The sequence below is a fragment of the Rutidosis leptorrhynchoides genome, chromosome 8, assembly GCF_046630445.1.
Source record: "Rutidosis leptorrhynchoides isolate AG116_Rl617_1_P2 chromosome 8, CSIRO_AGI_Rlap_v1, whole genome shotgun sequence".
In the NCBI taxonomy this organism is placed as follows: Eukaryota; Viridiplantae; Streptophyta; class Magnoliopsida; order Asterales; family Asteraceae; genus Rutidosis; species Rutidosis leptorrhynchoides.
In genome coordinates, this window is record NC_092340.1 from 173,757 (window position 1) to 188,389 (window position 14,633).

Sequence of the window (14,633 nt, forward strand, 5' to 3'; positions counted from 1 at the left end):
TTTATTTATTTATAGAGTGGATATACCTAAACCTTGCTACAACACTTATAGGCAGTGTACCTAATCGTACAGTAGTGTAGTTTTTAGTAAGTCCGGTTCGTTACACATGGATCTTTAAAACAAGCTTAACGCTATATTTTTAAAAACTATATTTGTAAAAATACAAAAATATATAAGTAATATTATTATAAAAAGGGGGTTTTTACCATTTAATGACCGGTTTGTCGATTTTAAAACTTTAGTCGCAGTTAAAACCTAATGTAAAATATTAAAAATAAATATAACTTAATTTAAAGCGTAAAGTAAATAACGATAATGAAATTGCGATAAATAAAAGTGCGATAAAATAAAATTGCGATAATTAAAGAGTACGATAATTAAAAATGCAATTAAATAAAATGACAATAAATAAAAGTGCGATAATTAAAAGTGCAATTAAATATGAAATATATAAATTATGCTTATTTAAACTTCCGTAATCATGATGTTCGACGTGTTGTTTTTAGTTTATTCCCATGGGTTAATTGTCCTTTGTCCTGGATTATTTGATATGTCCATACGATTTGTCCATAATAGTCCATCAGTCATAATCATAAAGTGCGAAAGTCTTCGTCAAATTATTCTTATTCCCGAAGTCAAATATTCCAACTAATTGGGGATTCGAATTGTAACAAGGTCTTAATACTTTGTTTAATGAATACACCAGGTTATCGACTGCGTGTAGTCCAAGGTTTTACTACTTTGTTAACAATTACACCAATTACCCTTGAATGTAATCCACCCCTGTTTCAACAAGTCTATTAACTATTAATCCAATCTCGTGTCCGGTAAAATGAACAATTATTGGTATTTATAGATATCCCGCCCACCGTACCCAGTCAAGCGTATGTTGTTATATATATATACGTCAAATTATAAGTCTATATATTAAATCAACGAGGTATCATTTAGTTAATATAAAACCCATTAATAGCCCATAGTCTAATTTCCACAAATGTCGTTCTTTTATCCAAACCCCAATTATGGTACAAAGCCCAATTACTCAATTTTAATATTTAGCCCAACATCACGATTACTTCGGCATTAAATAAGCATAATAATAACTTAGCTACGAGACATTAATTTAAAAAGGTTGAACATAACTTACAATAATTAAAAATAGCGTAGCGTTACACGGACAGAATTTCGACTTACACCCTTACAACATTCGCTAACATACCCTTATTATTATTAAAATTAAAATTAAAATTAAAATTATAATATATATATATATATATATATATATATATATATATATATATATATATATATATATATATATATATATATATATATATATGTTTACGTTCAGAGAAAGGAAAGAAAAAGATGGATATAAACTTAGCCAAAACCGCGAAATTTATAGCATGTGGCCTGTCACCTTCTTCCATGCGATCGCATGGAAAATGTGCTTCCAGGACATGCGATCGCATGGCCACTTTTTCCAGCTCAGGTTACTTTGTTTTCTTTCTTGCCGACGGATTTAATAAATAAATATAATATATAAATAATTTTAAGAATTATTTAAATATTATATTATATTTATGTGCATAGTTGACTTGTAATTTTTAGTCCGTTGCGTCGAGCGTTGAGAGTTGACTCTGGTCCCGGTTCCGGTTTTTCGAACGTCCTTGCGTACAATTTAATATCTTGTACTTTGCGTTTCGTATCTTGTACTCTTGTAATTTTGAGACGTTTCTCATCAATAATTGGAACCACTTTGATTGTACTTTGTACTTTTGAGCTTTAGGTCGTTTGCGTCTTCAATTCATATAATCTGTCTTTTGTCTTCACCTTTTATTATTTAAACGAATATTACTTGTAAATAGAACAATTGCAACTAAAAGCTTGTCTTTCTTGAGGGATAATGCTATGAAATAGATGTTCGTTTTTAGCATTATCAATTATACATACGAGATATTCTGTTTTTGGGGATATTATTATGCGCATTATATGTTAAGGTCGGTTACCAAGCCAAGCTATGAAAGAAATGAAAAGTGAATGTTATGTGTCGAGAGAATGATTTTATACACAGGTTATGTGTATGTTATTTTTGTGCACGAGATATGTGTACGGTTACTAAGATTTATGAAAGATGATTTCGTACACGAGAAAGGTGCACTATATTTAAAAGATATCGCATGTACATTACAGGTGGGTATAGGATTCGGGCCCATTTGTACCATGCAGCATTTAAATCTTGTGGTCTATCAAAATTACAGAATTTTATTATTTTATGATAAACTTATGAACTCACCAACCTTTTGGTTGACGCTTTAAAGCATGTTTATTCTCAGGTATGAAAGAAATCTTCCGCTGTGCATTTTCTCATTTTAGAGATAATACTTGGAGTCATTCATGACATATTTCAAAAGACGTTGCATTCGAGTCGTTGATTTCATCAAGATTATTATTAAGTCAATTATAGTTAGATATATTATGAAATGGTATGCATGCCGTCAACTTTTGATGTAATGAAAGTTTGTCTTTTAAAAACGAATGCAATGTTTGTAAAATGTACCATATAGAGGTCAAGTACCTCGCGATGTAACCAAATATAATGTATTCGTCCAGATGGATTAGGACGGGTCGTTATATAGTGGGAGCGGTGGAGTGCTAACAGAATGAGTCAAAGTCTTGTTTACAAATGTGAAGACCCGTCCTAATCCATCTGGACAAAGTCCATATCGATTACAAACGATTCTCAATAGTTGATTACATCGCGAGGTACTTGACCTCTATATGATACATTTTACAAACATTGCATTCGTTTTTGAAAATACAATCTTTCATTACATCGAAAGTTGACGGCACGCATACCATTTTATAATATATCTAACTATAATTGACTTAATAATAATCTTGATGAACTCAACGACTCGAATGCAACGTCTTTTGAAATATGTCATGAATGACTCCAAGTAATATCTTTAAAATGAGCAATTTCACAGCGGAAGACTTCTTTCATACCTGAGAATAAACATGCTTTAAAGTGTCAACCAAAAGGTTGTGAGTTCATTAGTTTAACATAAATAATCATTTCCATCATTTTAATAGACCACAAGATTTTCATTTCTCATAAATATACGTCCCATGCATAGAGACAAAAATATCATTCATATGGATTGAACACCTGGTAACCGACATTCACAATATGCATATAAGAATATCCCCATCATTCCGGGATCCTCCATCGAACATGATATAAATTTTGAAGTACTAAAGCATCCGGTACTTTGGATGGGGCTTGTTGGGCCCGATAGATCTATCTTTAGAGTTCGCGTCAATTAGGGTGTCTGTTCCCTAATTCTTAGATTACCAGACTTAATAAAAAGGGGCATATTCGATTTCGATCATTCAACCATATAATGTAGTTTCGATTACTTGTGTCTATTTCGTAAAACATTTATAAAAGCGCATGCATTCTCAGTCCCAAAAATATATATTGCAAAAGCATTTAAAAGGGGAGTAATGAAACTCACACATATAAATATGGTAAAACAGTTAATAAAGCATTTGCATGTATTCTCAGCTCAAAAACGTAAAGAGTAAAAAGGGCAAATGAAACTCACCATACTGTATTTTGTAGTAAAAATACATATAACATCATTAAACAAGTGTAAGGTTGGCCTCGGATTCACGAACCTATAACATTTGTATATTTATTAATATACATAGTTGTAATCGAACAAATATATATCTAATTTTATTAGTTACACCATTTTTATAGTAATAATATATAAATATATATATATATATATATATATATATATATATATATATATATATATATATATATATATATACATATATATCTGTTTAGTATTTTATTAACAAAATACTTAAATTATTATATATGAATATTTATATACAATTTGTTAATATGATTAATATATACATATAATCTTAATAATAATATTTTCAAAACCTTTATTTTTTTTTATACTCATAATATTTTTAATAGTAATGATATTGATATTACTAATAATCATATTACTATTGTTTTAGTGATAACCTTAAATAAATTATTCGTAACGATAGTAAGTCTTAATAATAATAACACTGATAATAATAATCTTGATAATATTAAGATAGTACTTATAATAATAATATAATAATAATGATAATAATGATATTACAATTTTAAGTATGTTAATAATACTTAGTAGTAATGATACTAGTTCTAGTATTATTGAAGAATGATAATTTTGTTATTTGTATAATAAAACTAATAATATTAGTTATTATCATAGTAATGATAATTTTTATCCTAATACTTGTATTTGTAATAATAATAATAATTATAATGCTATTAAGTAGTAGTAATAACAATTAATATTAACAACAACATTAATGATAATAACCATAATAATAATAAATAAATAAAAATTAGATAGAGAGACTACCTCTCAAAACTAAAAAAAATAGTTGTCAGTTGCCAGGCTCGAACTTGCGACCATTCGTTGACCCGAAACATTTCCTAACCAGCTGGGCTATTGCCCATATTATGAATTATTCTACCTCCAAAAGTATATAAACCGTTTTATTATGTTTCGTTCTTCTTCCTCTTCAATCCAATTGAACAACTTGAACAGGGATCAAACCAAAACCACCAACGAGTCACTCAATTAGTTTTAGGCTTATCAAACAACACAAAATCGACCTATATAGTTTTTGAATTAATTTAAACAGAAAATTTTTAAGTAACTGCAGTTGAAATACACGAAGAACACCCAAATCTTGATTTTGAATTTTAGACGTTTTTTGACAAAAGTTATAATATGAAATCTGTTCTAATTTCCTTCTATAAACTTTCTGTAACATCAATTTAATCCAAAACATCATGACAAGTTCGAATTTCTTGTTGAACAAATATGTTGACTTTTTAGAATTTATCTTTGACTCGAAAATTTGTACACGATAGATAAAATTGATACCTGAGATTTTCCAGATAGATTAAGTGAAGGATTCCAAACAAGTTTGCATTATTACATTTTGAAATTTCATTAAAATTTGAGCCTTTTGAATTTAAGTACACAAACAGAGGTATACGACGGGTTATATGGGTTTTCTGTTTGATTTGATAATCTTTGCAGTTGATAATTGTAGTGTACCTTTGATAAGTGATGAAGAAAGGGTGAATGAATATCTTGACAACTTGTATTGATCGATGTATACCCTGAATTGGTGTCGGCATAGTTCTTTATCAAAGAACAGAGAAGTAATAAAAAAAATTGTAGCAGATATCCACTTGTGATTTGCAACAGACAATTAACATCATATAATTGAGATAGACAAATCCATTTAGAAGAAAACAAAAAAATAAAAGGCAGTAAGTTGACAGATAACAAACTCGTATTCTTTTTTTTTTTAAATAAAAGATATTATTAATAGATATTCTAACTAATAATAATTATAATAATAATATTATTATTATTGAAAAATACTGATAATAATTATATATTAATAAATAATAATGATACTAATAATAATCAAATGATAATAGTTTGTATTATTTTCCAATAAATATAACTATACTAATACTAATAACAATGGTAATATTAATGATATTATTTGGAGTAATATTTATAAGATAATAATAATAATAATAATAATAATTAAGATTATAATTTCTATCATTCTTATATTAATATTTATGTTTATCATTTTTATTATTTTATTTTATTTTTTTTATAAACATAACTTTTAGTTATATATATATATGTAACAATAATATTGATATTATTATTAATATTGATATTAATATTAATAGTAATAATTGATGTACTAATAATATTACTATAACATTATATTTTAAATCTGCATTTAACCTACTATTATTATATATTATTAATTATATATATTTTACTAATTATATGACATATAATGGTCAAACTTTTTATTTATTTTCCAATATACATATCATAATAATTATGTACACTTATATATAATTTTATTTTAATAATCACTTTACTACTTTGTATATTATTTACGTATTCAATTCAAATGATTAAATCGTATCTTATCATCTCAAATTATTATATATATATACTATCATTTATATTTACCTATATATATATATATATATATATACATACATATTTAGTTACAATATTTGTTCGTGAATCGTCGAGAATAGTCAAATGTCAAATGCATAAATGAACATTGTTTCAAAATTTTAAGACACAACTTTACTGACTTTGCTTATCGTGTCTAATCATATAAAGATCAAGTTTAAATTTGGTCGGAAATTCCTGGGTCATCACAACAAAACTCTTATCGGCACCCGAATCTAATAAACAAGAGACATAAGAATCGTTGAGAAGGAACATACCCGTGACTAGTTCATTATCATTTCGGGCTTCCTCGATGTTGATGTTGAAAGCCCGGCCGCGGGTATTGAGGTTAGCTTTCTTCTTTGGACACGCATTCCTATAATGACTCGGTTGGCCACATTCATAACAAACGCCCGGTCATGGTGCATTGGGCCCCTTTTGAGCAACGAAGGTAGTATTCCTACAATCGTGGGCCACGTGGCCACTCCTTTGACACTTAACGCAAAATGGTTTGCCACATTCACCAAGATGATGTTTGTAGCACTTGTTACAATAAGGCAAGTTTCCAACATAACTCTTCTTACCGTCGGAGGTGAAAGGTTTTTTGGTGAAGTTGTTGTTGTAGTTGTTTGATGGAGTGGCTTCCCATTTTCTTTTGTTGCCACCTGACTTATCCTCGGCCTTAGGTGCCGGTACTACGATTTCGTCCACCGTTTCAATTAATTTGCGGGCCATATTCAAAGCTTCATGATGATTGGTGGGTTTGGATGATATTACTCCGTGTTTGATGCTCTTTGGAAGACCATCCATGTAAAGTTCAACCCTTAAAGACTCGGGGTTCACAAGGTTTGGGCACATCAAGGCTAGTTCGGAAAATCGTTGATTATAAGCCTTGAGGTCATTCCCGACCGCTTTTAAAGTTCTTAGCTCTAGTTCGAGCTTGCGAGTCTCTTCACGCGGGAAGTATGCGATGATCATATTTTCTTTCAAGTCGGGCCGAGAGAGAGCGTGGGCTTCATCGGTGCCCACCGATTGTACATACGTGTTCCACCATGTGAGAGCGATATCGGTGAAAGTGTGGGTGGAATATTTGACCTTGTCTTGGTCCCGACAGCCGCTTATGCTAAAAACGGCTTCCGTTTGCTCAAACCATCGAGTGAGAGCAACCGGTCCTCCGGTCCCATCAAAAGTATGAGGTTTGCACCCCATGAAAGCTTTATAGGAGCATCCCTCGTTTGAGTTACCGGCTCCATTGTTGTTGTTGTTGTGGTTGTTGTTATTGTTGTTGTTGGAAGAGTGACCGGCCATGACCGCATCAACGGCGGTGTCTATCATTCGTTGAAGAGCTTGTTCGGGAGTTTCATTGCGTGGTACACGGCGAGGAGGCATTGTTCCTTCAAAACACAAGAATATCATTGATTAGTATTCTCAATAATACTAACCGTGATATGGAATGAGGATAAGGATAAAATTTTCCTTGACTCGCCTTAAATTCTTCATGTCATAATGTCGGAACGTTCATATGAGTCATCGTAATATAATCCCGAAAATTATATTACCCTAATTCATATGTGCATTCGACATTATTTCACTAAGTCAAGGTGGCGTGTTAATCAAATTAAATAACGTGAGATTAAGATGGGATAAAAGTTAGATATGAATAGAAGAGTTCGAGTATAAATGCACAAGTAGTCAAGTAACTCCTACTTCAAGTCTATATGCCGATTGTAGTCTAGACTCACTAATGTACCCTACGACTCGGGTTGACACCAATGAACTCTAAATCCCTACAACCTACGCTCTGATACCATCTGTAGCTACCCGACAAAATCGTCATTGACGGCGCCGTCTACTTAGGTCCCGTAACGTGGTCATAAGTCTTTAAAACAACGTTTGACCAAAAGTATGTCGCATTCATTTCAAAAGTAAGTATGTTTCAAGGTTTACAAAGTAGTTCGACAACTAGTTACATTACAATGTTTAAAGTACAATTGAAACATATGCGACACAATTTAAGAATAAGTCAAAAGACGCTCCACGTATGCATGTATACTCGACATCCAAGCAAGTATCAAAAAGTATAGTGCGGAAGCATGTATCACCTAGTATTCAAGGACCTGAGAAAAACATAGAAAATTTGTCAACGAAAACGTTGGTGAAATCATAGGTGTATGTATAAAGTATGTTTTGAACCACAAGATTTAGTGTAAACCGATTATCAAGCGTATACATCTCAAAAGATGTGTTTGTATCACGAGCATCCAATTATCAAAGCTTAACTGAATCTTACCTCTGCATATAGTGTTAGAACCTACACTATTCCGATAAAATTATATTTCATTCGCTAACGGTAGCGAACCGTCCGAATGAGGGTTCGTTAAACCCGTATGGCCACACAACATAAGTTCATGCTTACACCCTACAAGTGTAACTGATGATAATTGGACTTGAGGATTTTCGTTCTAACTCGTATGTATCTTTGCTTTCGTATTTGTGTTCAAAGTATAAGGGTATAAATCGTTTGTGTTTTCTCATCCCACGTATAAGTATAAAAGAGTAAAAGTGGGACTATGATCTCACCATGAGTACAAGCATATAAAAGTACTTCACAAGTAAACGTGTGCAAGAACGAATGCTAGTCTTGACCTAAACAAGTAGGTCGTATCAATAACGGTAAACACGATTGGTCAAAGTTGTTCAATTAGTCCTATGGCTCGTTACGACTCGATTACATATAGCATGTGAATCACGTTGCCAAGTTTCATGCATGATTCAAATATAAAAGCATGTTAGGATAATTGCATAAGTATTTGGTTAAGTTTAAACGAAAGTCAACTTTGGTCAAGTCAAAGTCAACGAGAAAGTCAACACGTTCGGGTCGGGTCCCGAACTATTTTTCTGAGGTTTTTAATCATATATGAGCATGTTAGAACAAGTTACATGTTAATCGGAGGTGCGTAGCATAGTTAGAATTTAACGGTAAATGACCAACCAAATCAGAACCTGGTAGTTCATCTGAACGGCGTCCAGATTGGCTGGACGGCATCCAGATGTGAAGGCCTGGATGGCGTCCAAGATTTTGGATGGCGTCCAAATCAGTGCACAGGTCTGCTTGCTGAAATTACACAAGTGCACGAACCAAACTTACAACAATCACAATTTATGATCCGCAAACAATCAAAACATGTATCTTATATCGTTGGAAAGGTATTTTGACGAGGAACGCAACTAAGTACATTTCATCAATCAATTCAATATTTATAACAACCAAAACCACATTAAATGTTCACCATTTATCACATTCAAGTTCATTAAATGCGTTTCATGATTCGGGCAACCAATTTACATGTATGATATGCCGTTTCGAAGATAATCAAACACACATTGCAACTAAACACTTATAAACAATATTTCATAGCATTTAATGCATCAAAGTTCATAATCAAACCTATCAAACCCTAACCCAAAACACCAAAACAATAATAATGTTAATGAAGTCTTTCCAAGTCAACCTACACATCAAAATGAAGCTAGTGATGCGAGTAACACATTTAATACATGCACTTTTAACATTTAACAACATTTAAGCAACCAAATCACACAATCAAACACACCAACTTTCAAGTTCATGCTAGTTACTTAAAATAACAAGATCGAGCATATAAATCACATATTCATGTTAGACTTGAGCCATAGACACTAATTAACACCTTTATAAGTCAAAATCATCAAGAACACAAAATCTTGTGTTTTTAGAAAGTTACCCAAATGAGGTGTAATCGGTATGGATTCGAAGAGGAAGATGCAAGGATTCCATGTAATTTGTTTTAGTTGATGCTTGCTAGATTCAAAATAGATAATAATTCTTTGTTTGGTTGCTTGAGAGAAAAAGAATGGAAGTATTAGAGAGGGAGGTGATGAATGAATGGATGAGAAAGGCTTGACCATTTGACCTAGTCAAATGTTTGGCATCTTGGCGAGTTGAGTCCCTCAACTTTGAATCGGGTGCGTGAATTACCTAGACGAGATAATTTGAAACGCGTATTAACGGAAGATGTCATAATTATATAATGGACTTTAAGAAAAATAATGGAAGGTAAACGGAAAAAGCCGGGATGTTACAATGTATATGATCAAGTCCCCCCAGTTTATTATGATACATTTCGTGAAGCAAATGTATCATGATAAATTCTAAAAAATAAAATATGCGCCTTTAAAAATATATTTCCAACAAGTTTTAATAATTTTCCACCGTTAATTTATTACCGTTGATTTTCGCAATGACAACGCGTAATAATAACAGTAAATCTGCAAAGCTGTCAAATCAAAAAACGCTGTAACGACTATAAAATTACCGTTAACGCGTTGCGGTAATTTTAGCCGTTAAAAATTAATCATTGCCTTTACGACTTCCTCGCCCAGATTTTAGTTATAAATAGCCAATCGACTCGCATTAACAACTTTACGCTTTCACCTTCAATTTCTTAATCGATCAAAATTTACCGAAATCTACACTTATCATTTAGCAATTCACACCTGCAATTAATCAATTCATACTTCGCCTTTTTCTAATTCATTACCTGATTTATTCTCGTAATCATAAATGGCATCTTCGTCTTCTGCGAACACACCTAGTGCCTTTGTTTCATACATGACGGAGGCAAAAATTGAAATCCTAAAACAGCATAATCCACTCCTTGCACAATTCTCTCCCACCGCACCATCGGCGGAGGATAGGGCGAACACCCCTCCTAAAAATATTATTACAATTTACGAGGCCGCGATTTATCACGGCAATTTACGACTGCCACTCACCGCTTTCTTACGCAACGTATGCGAGTATTACAAGGTTGCAGTTGCTCAATTGCATCCGAACGCCGTCAACAAAATTGTGCTCTTTGAGATGTACTGCAGAGCTCTCAATAAGCAACCATTACTTAATGTCTTTCGTGCTTTCAACAGTCTTACGCCACATGATGCGGGGTGGTATTCATTTCGCGGTCGCCTTGGCGTGATGACTTCTCCCAAAGATTCTATTGGAAACTGGCGCGGTTCATTTTTCTTTATTAACAACACCGCCCACGCCAATAGCAACATACCAAAAACTTGGTGTACCGAGATGGACGCCAATGTGAATGATAAGGTTACCCCAGATTACCTTGAACAAGATATCCTCAAAACAATCAAGAATGCGGGCTTGATTATGCGGGCATACTCCAACATGCCGCTTTATATTGGCGGAGTTTCCCTCTATTGGCTATGGGGTGATCATGATGCCCTTTTGATTGATGCGGCGAACAATGGTATATAGCGTATACTTTTTCTTTTTTCTTAAATATGAATTTTATCTTATACTGTATTTGCAAAAACTAATGCACTCATGTTTTTGCAGAAATTACTTTAGATCAATTGATGACTACGATCGACGTTCGAGCGGTCAAACCAGCGCGCCACCCAAAAGAAGGCAACGGTGAAATCATTGTTATTGACGAATCCGTTCTTAATACATTTACGATTCCCGGTGGTGAAGACCGCGGAAAACGCAAAGCTACGATGGAGGAGACTGCCACTCCCGGCAAAAGACGCCTTCGCTCTATTGCTGAGCAAGAAGCAAGTAAGTTAGCGATATTCATTACTACTGCATATATTCTGCGAATACTATTCCCATATCCGTTAACTTATTCTATTTTCTTATTCGCTTTTAGTTGTACTTTAAGATTCTGCGGAGGGGGGTGGTGATATCCCTGAAGGGATTTTCGAAAACCCAGGCGATGAAAATATAAGCCTCCCCTCCGACGCCGAAGCATTAAACCGCGAAGAAAATGCGGAAGAGGCTGAAGAGGAGGAACAAGCTAACAGACTTTATCGTAAACTCTGCAAGTTTGTGCCGAGAAATGTTCAACAACAGTATCGCGAACTTACCTTTGCTCAAGCTGAAAGATAGCGGATAAACAACTGCTTCAATGCTATTTGTTTGACCGTTGATAATGTTGAACGTTTCAACAAAATGTCCGATTACTATGAGAAGCAGGTCAAAATTGTTGGCTTGCAGCGCAGAAAAATTCAAAGGCTTGAAGCGCAGCTGAAGAAAATTGCGGATGAAAATGCCACGCTCAAAAATAGAGTGGAATACGCAGAGAAGCATTTTTCTCAGCTTGTCAAGCATCTGCTCAAGTTTGGTGATAAGGTAATGGATTCGGCGTCGGTGACCGAAAAATTCAAGGCGTACGCACAAGCCTCAAAGCTTGCCACCCGCTGTGAATGGTATGACCTTCTGTGCCAACTTGGCGATCTTTCCCAACCACTTCCCGCAGATATAGCCAAGGAAATATGCCCAACTAGAGAGGCTCAAGAAGCGCTAAATATAGCGAAGAAGGAGGTTGAGAAGGTCACCATTTCGGCCCTTGAAGAAATTAGCCGATGCGAAAATGTTACTTTTGAGGACATTAAGGCGCTTAAGCTTTAGAATAGTTGTTTAAATTGTAAACTTGTAACCGCAATCTTATTTTGCGTTTTGTAATTTTACGTGTTTCGCATAACGCGTTATTAATGAAAATATTTACGTTCCGCAGTTGCAACTTGATTTATTTATATAGCGCTGTATTTAACACATATTCATAATTTTTTATTATTGTGCACATAATAAGTATGTACTCTCGCGAAACAATCTGTATTTGTATAAATTTATACATTATGAATCTTCTAAGTCCACCGAAACGATCCTTAGGTAATTTATTAGCATTGCGAAACATCTAAGTATAGCAAGATCAAATACTTAGGGAATTTTATCCTTTCGCAACATTTATCATTTAACACAAGTGGGCAATTTCATCACTTGGTTTCAAAGTTAAAATTTCATAAGGTACATCCGCATTATTATTGCATAAGTAGGCTATGTCATTACTTAGCGAAACAATGTCATGTGTTTTTTAAAATATCTACTAACACTTAGTCGCATTTGCACAAGAATTAATTCAGTGTTTAAAAATTTAAACGATTTTATTCGGCTAAATGATCACTACGCGTGGCCACACGCAGTGTTTTTTGCTTTGTATAGAAATAATCGCTAAAACACAAATTAACTTTGTCTAATGCATTATCTTTCAGCAATAACAGCTCATTAACAAAAACAACATATTGATCATGATCAAACTTGATTAAGCATTCTATCAAAATGCTTCTATTACAAACGTGCATATTATTCAGTGAGCACCGCATGCCCTTCAACACCTACACTTTCTCGCGCCATAATCATCGCGCAAAGTGGCTCAACTACCGCTGAAGTCAGCATGCCAATACCCTTACAAGCAAAAAAACTTCACCATTCCATGCAGCGTGGATGGTATTGCGCCAAACATGCGCAAAGCAGTGCACCCAAGAATCATGTTAAACCACGACTGATTTCGCATTACATAAAGGTTTAACAAAGCTTGGCGCCTTAGCGATTCATCGCAGTCATCTACTAATTCAACTTACAATTCCAAGTGACCAATAGGGCAAGTTGTTTCCCCTAAAAAACCAGCGATCAAAACCGCAGTAGGTTTCATCAAAGCTTGAACGTTTGCAGGCAGCTTGTTAAAACATTGCTCATACATTACATCCACACTACTACCAGTGTCAACATGCACCTTCAGAATTACAATGCCAGTATTTGCAACGCGGCAAGAAACCACTACTGGCTTATCAAGATCCGCGCTCAAATTTATAGGAGGAAAAGTAATAGAGGGACATTGCCAGTTTGCGAATTTCTTTGACACCTGAAACACTGACATTTCGCCTTGTACCTCTACCACGTTAATGACCTGGATCCCACGCAGATTCTCTTTTTTACTTACCATTTTAACCCCAATATTCTTCACCGCAGGGGCTTTGCGATCAACAACATTTTGCCCTTGCTGAGCATTAGATTCTGTGGGCAAGATAATCGCATTCACAGTACTTGCAGCACCTTGTGCTATTAAATGATCCAGTTTACCTTGTTCATATGCTTCCGCAATCAGTTCTGCCAAATCCCTGCAGCGATTAGTATCATGGCCATAATCATCATGAAAAATGCAAAACTTGAATTTTGTCACGTCTATTGTTCTCTGCTAAAGGTTGAGGATCAGGGAAAGATCTCGCTACCCTTTCTTGCAAAAGAATTTCTTTAGGTGTTTTTGTTAACATTTGGATGATATTGAAGGACTCATTGTTCCATTTTCGCGAAGAATAGCGATCTCGACGGTTATATCCATGATTATCATTTTGACCTTGATGTCTATCATTACGCGGGTAACCACCGCCGCCATTTCACCTTGGATATCCTGAACCGCGATAATTGTCGTTATTTCCATCACAGAAGGAATCATTATCATCTCGCCAACTTTTATCCTTACCCCACCCACATGCAGGGGTAATAGTACTATCCTCTCCACCTCTGAGATAATCATACGTTTCTTGATGCACCTTAGCAAAAGTTACCGGGACATCTCTTCGCAGACGCCGCACAAGCGTTGGATGTCGCTGCGGGTTAATGGCATGCAAAAACCCAGAGATTTT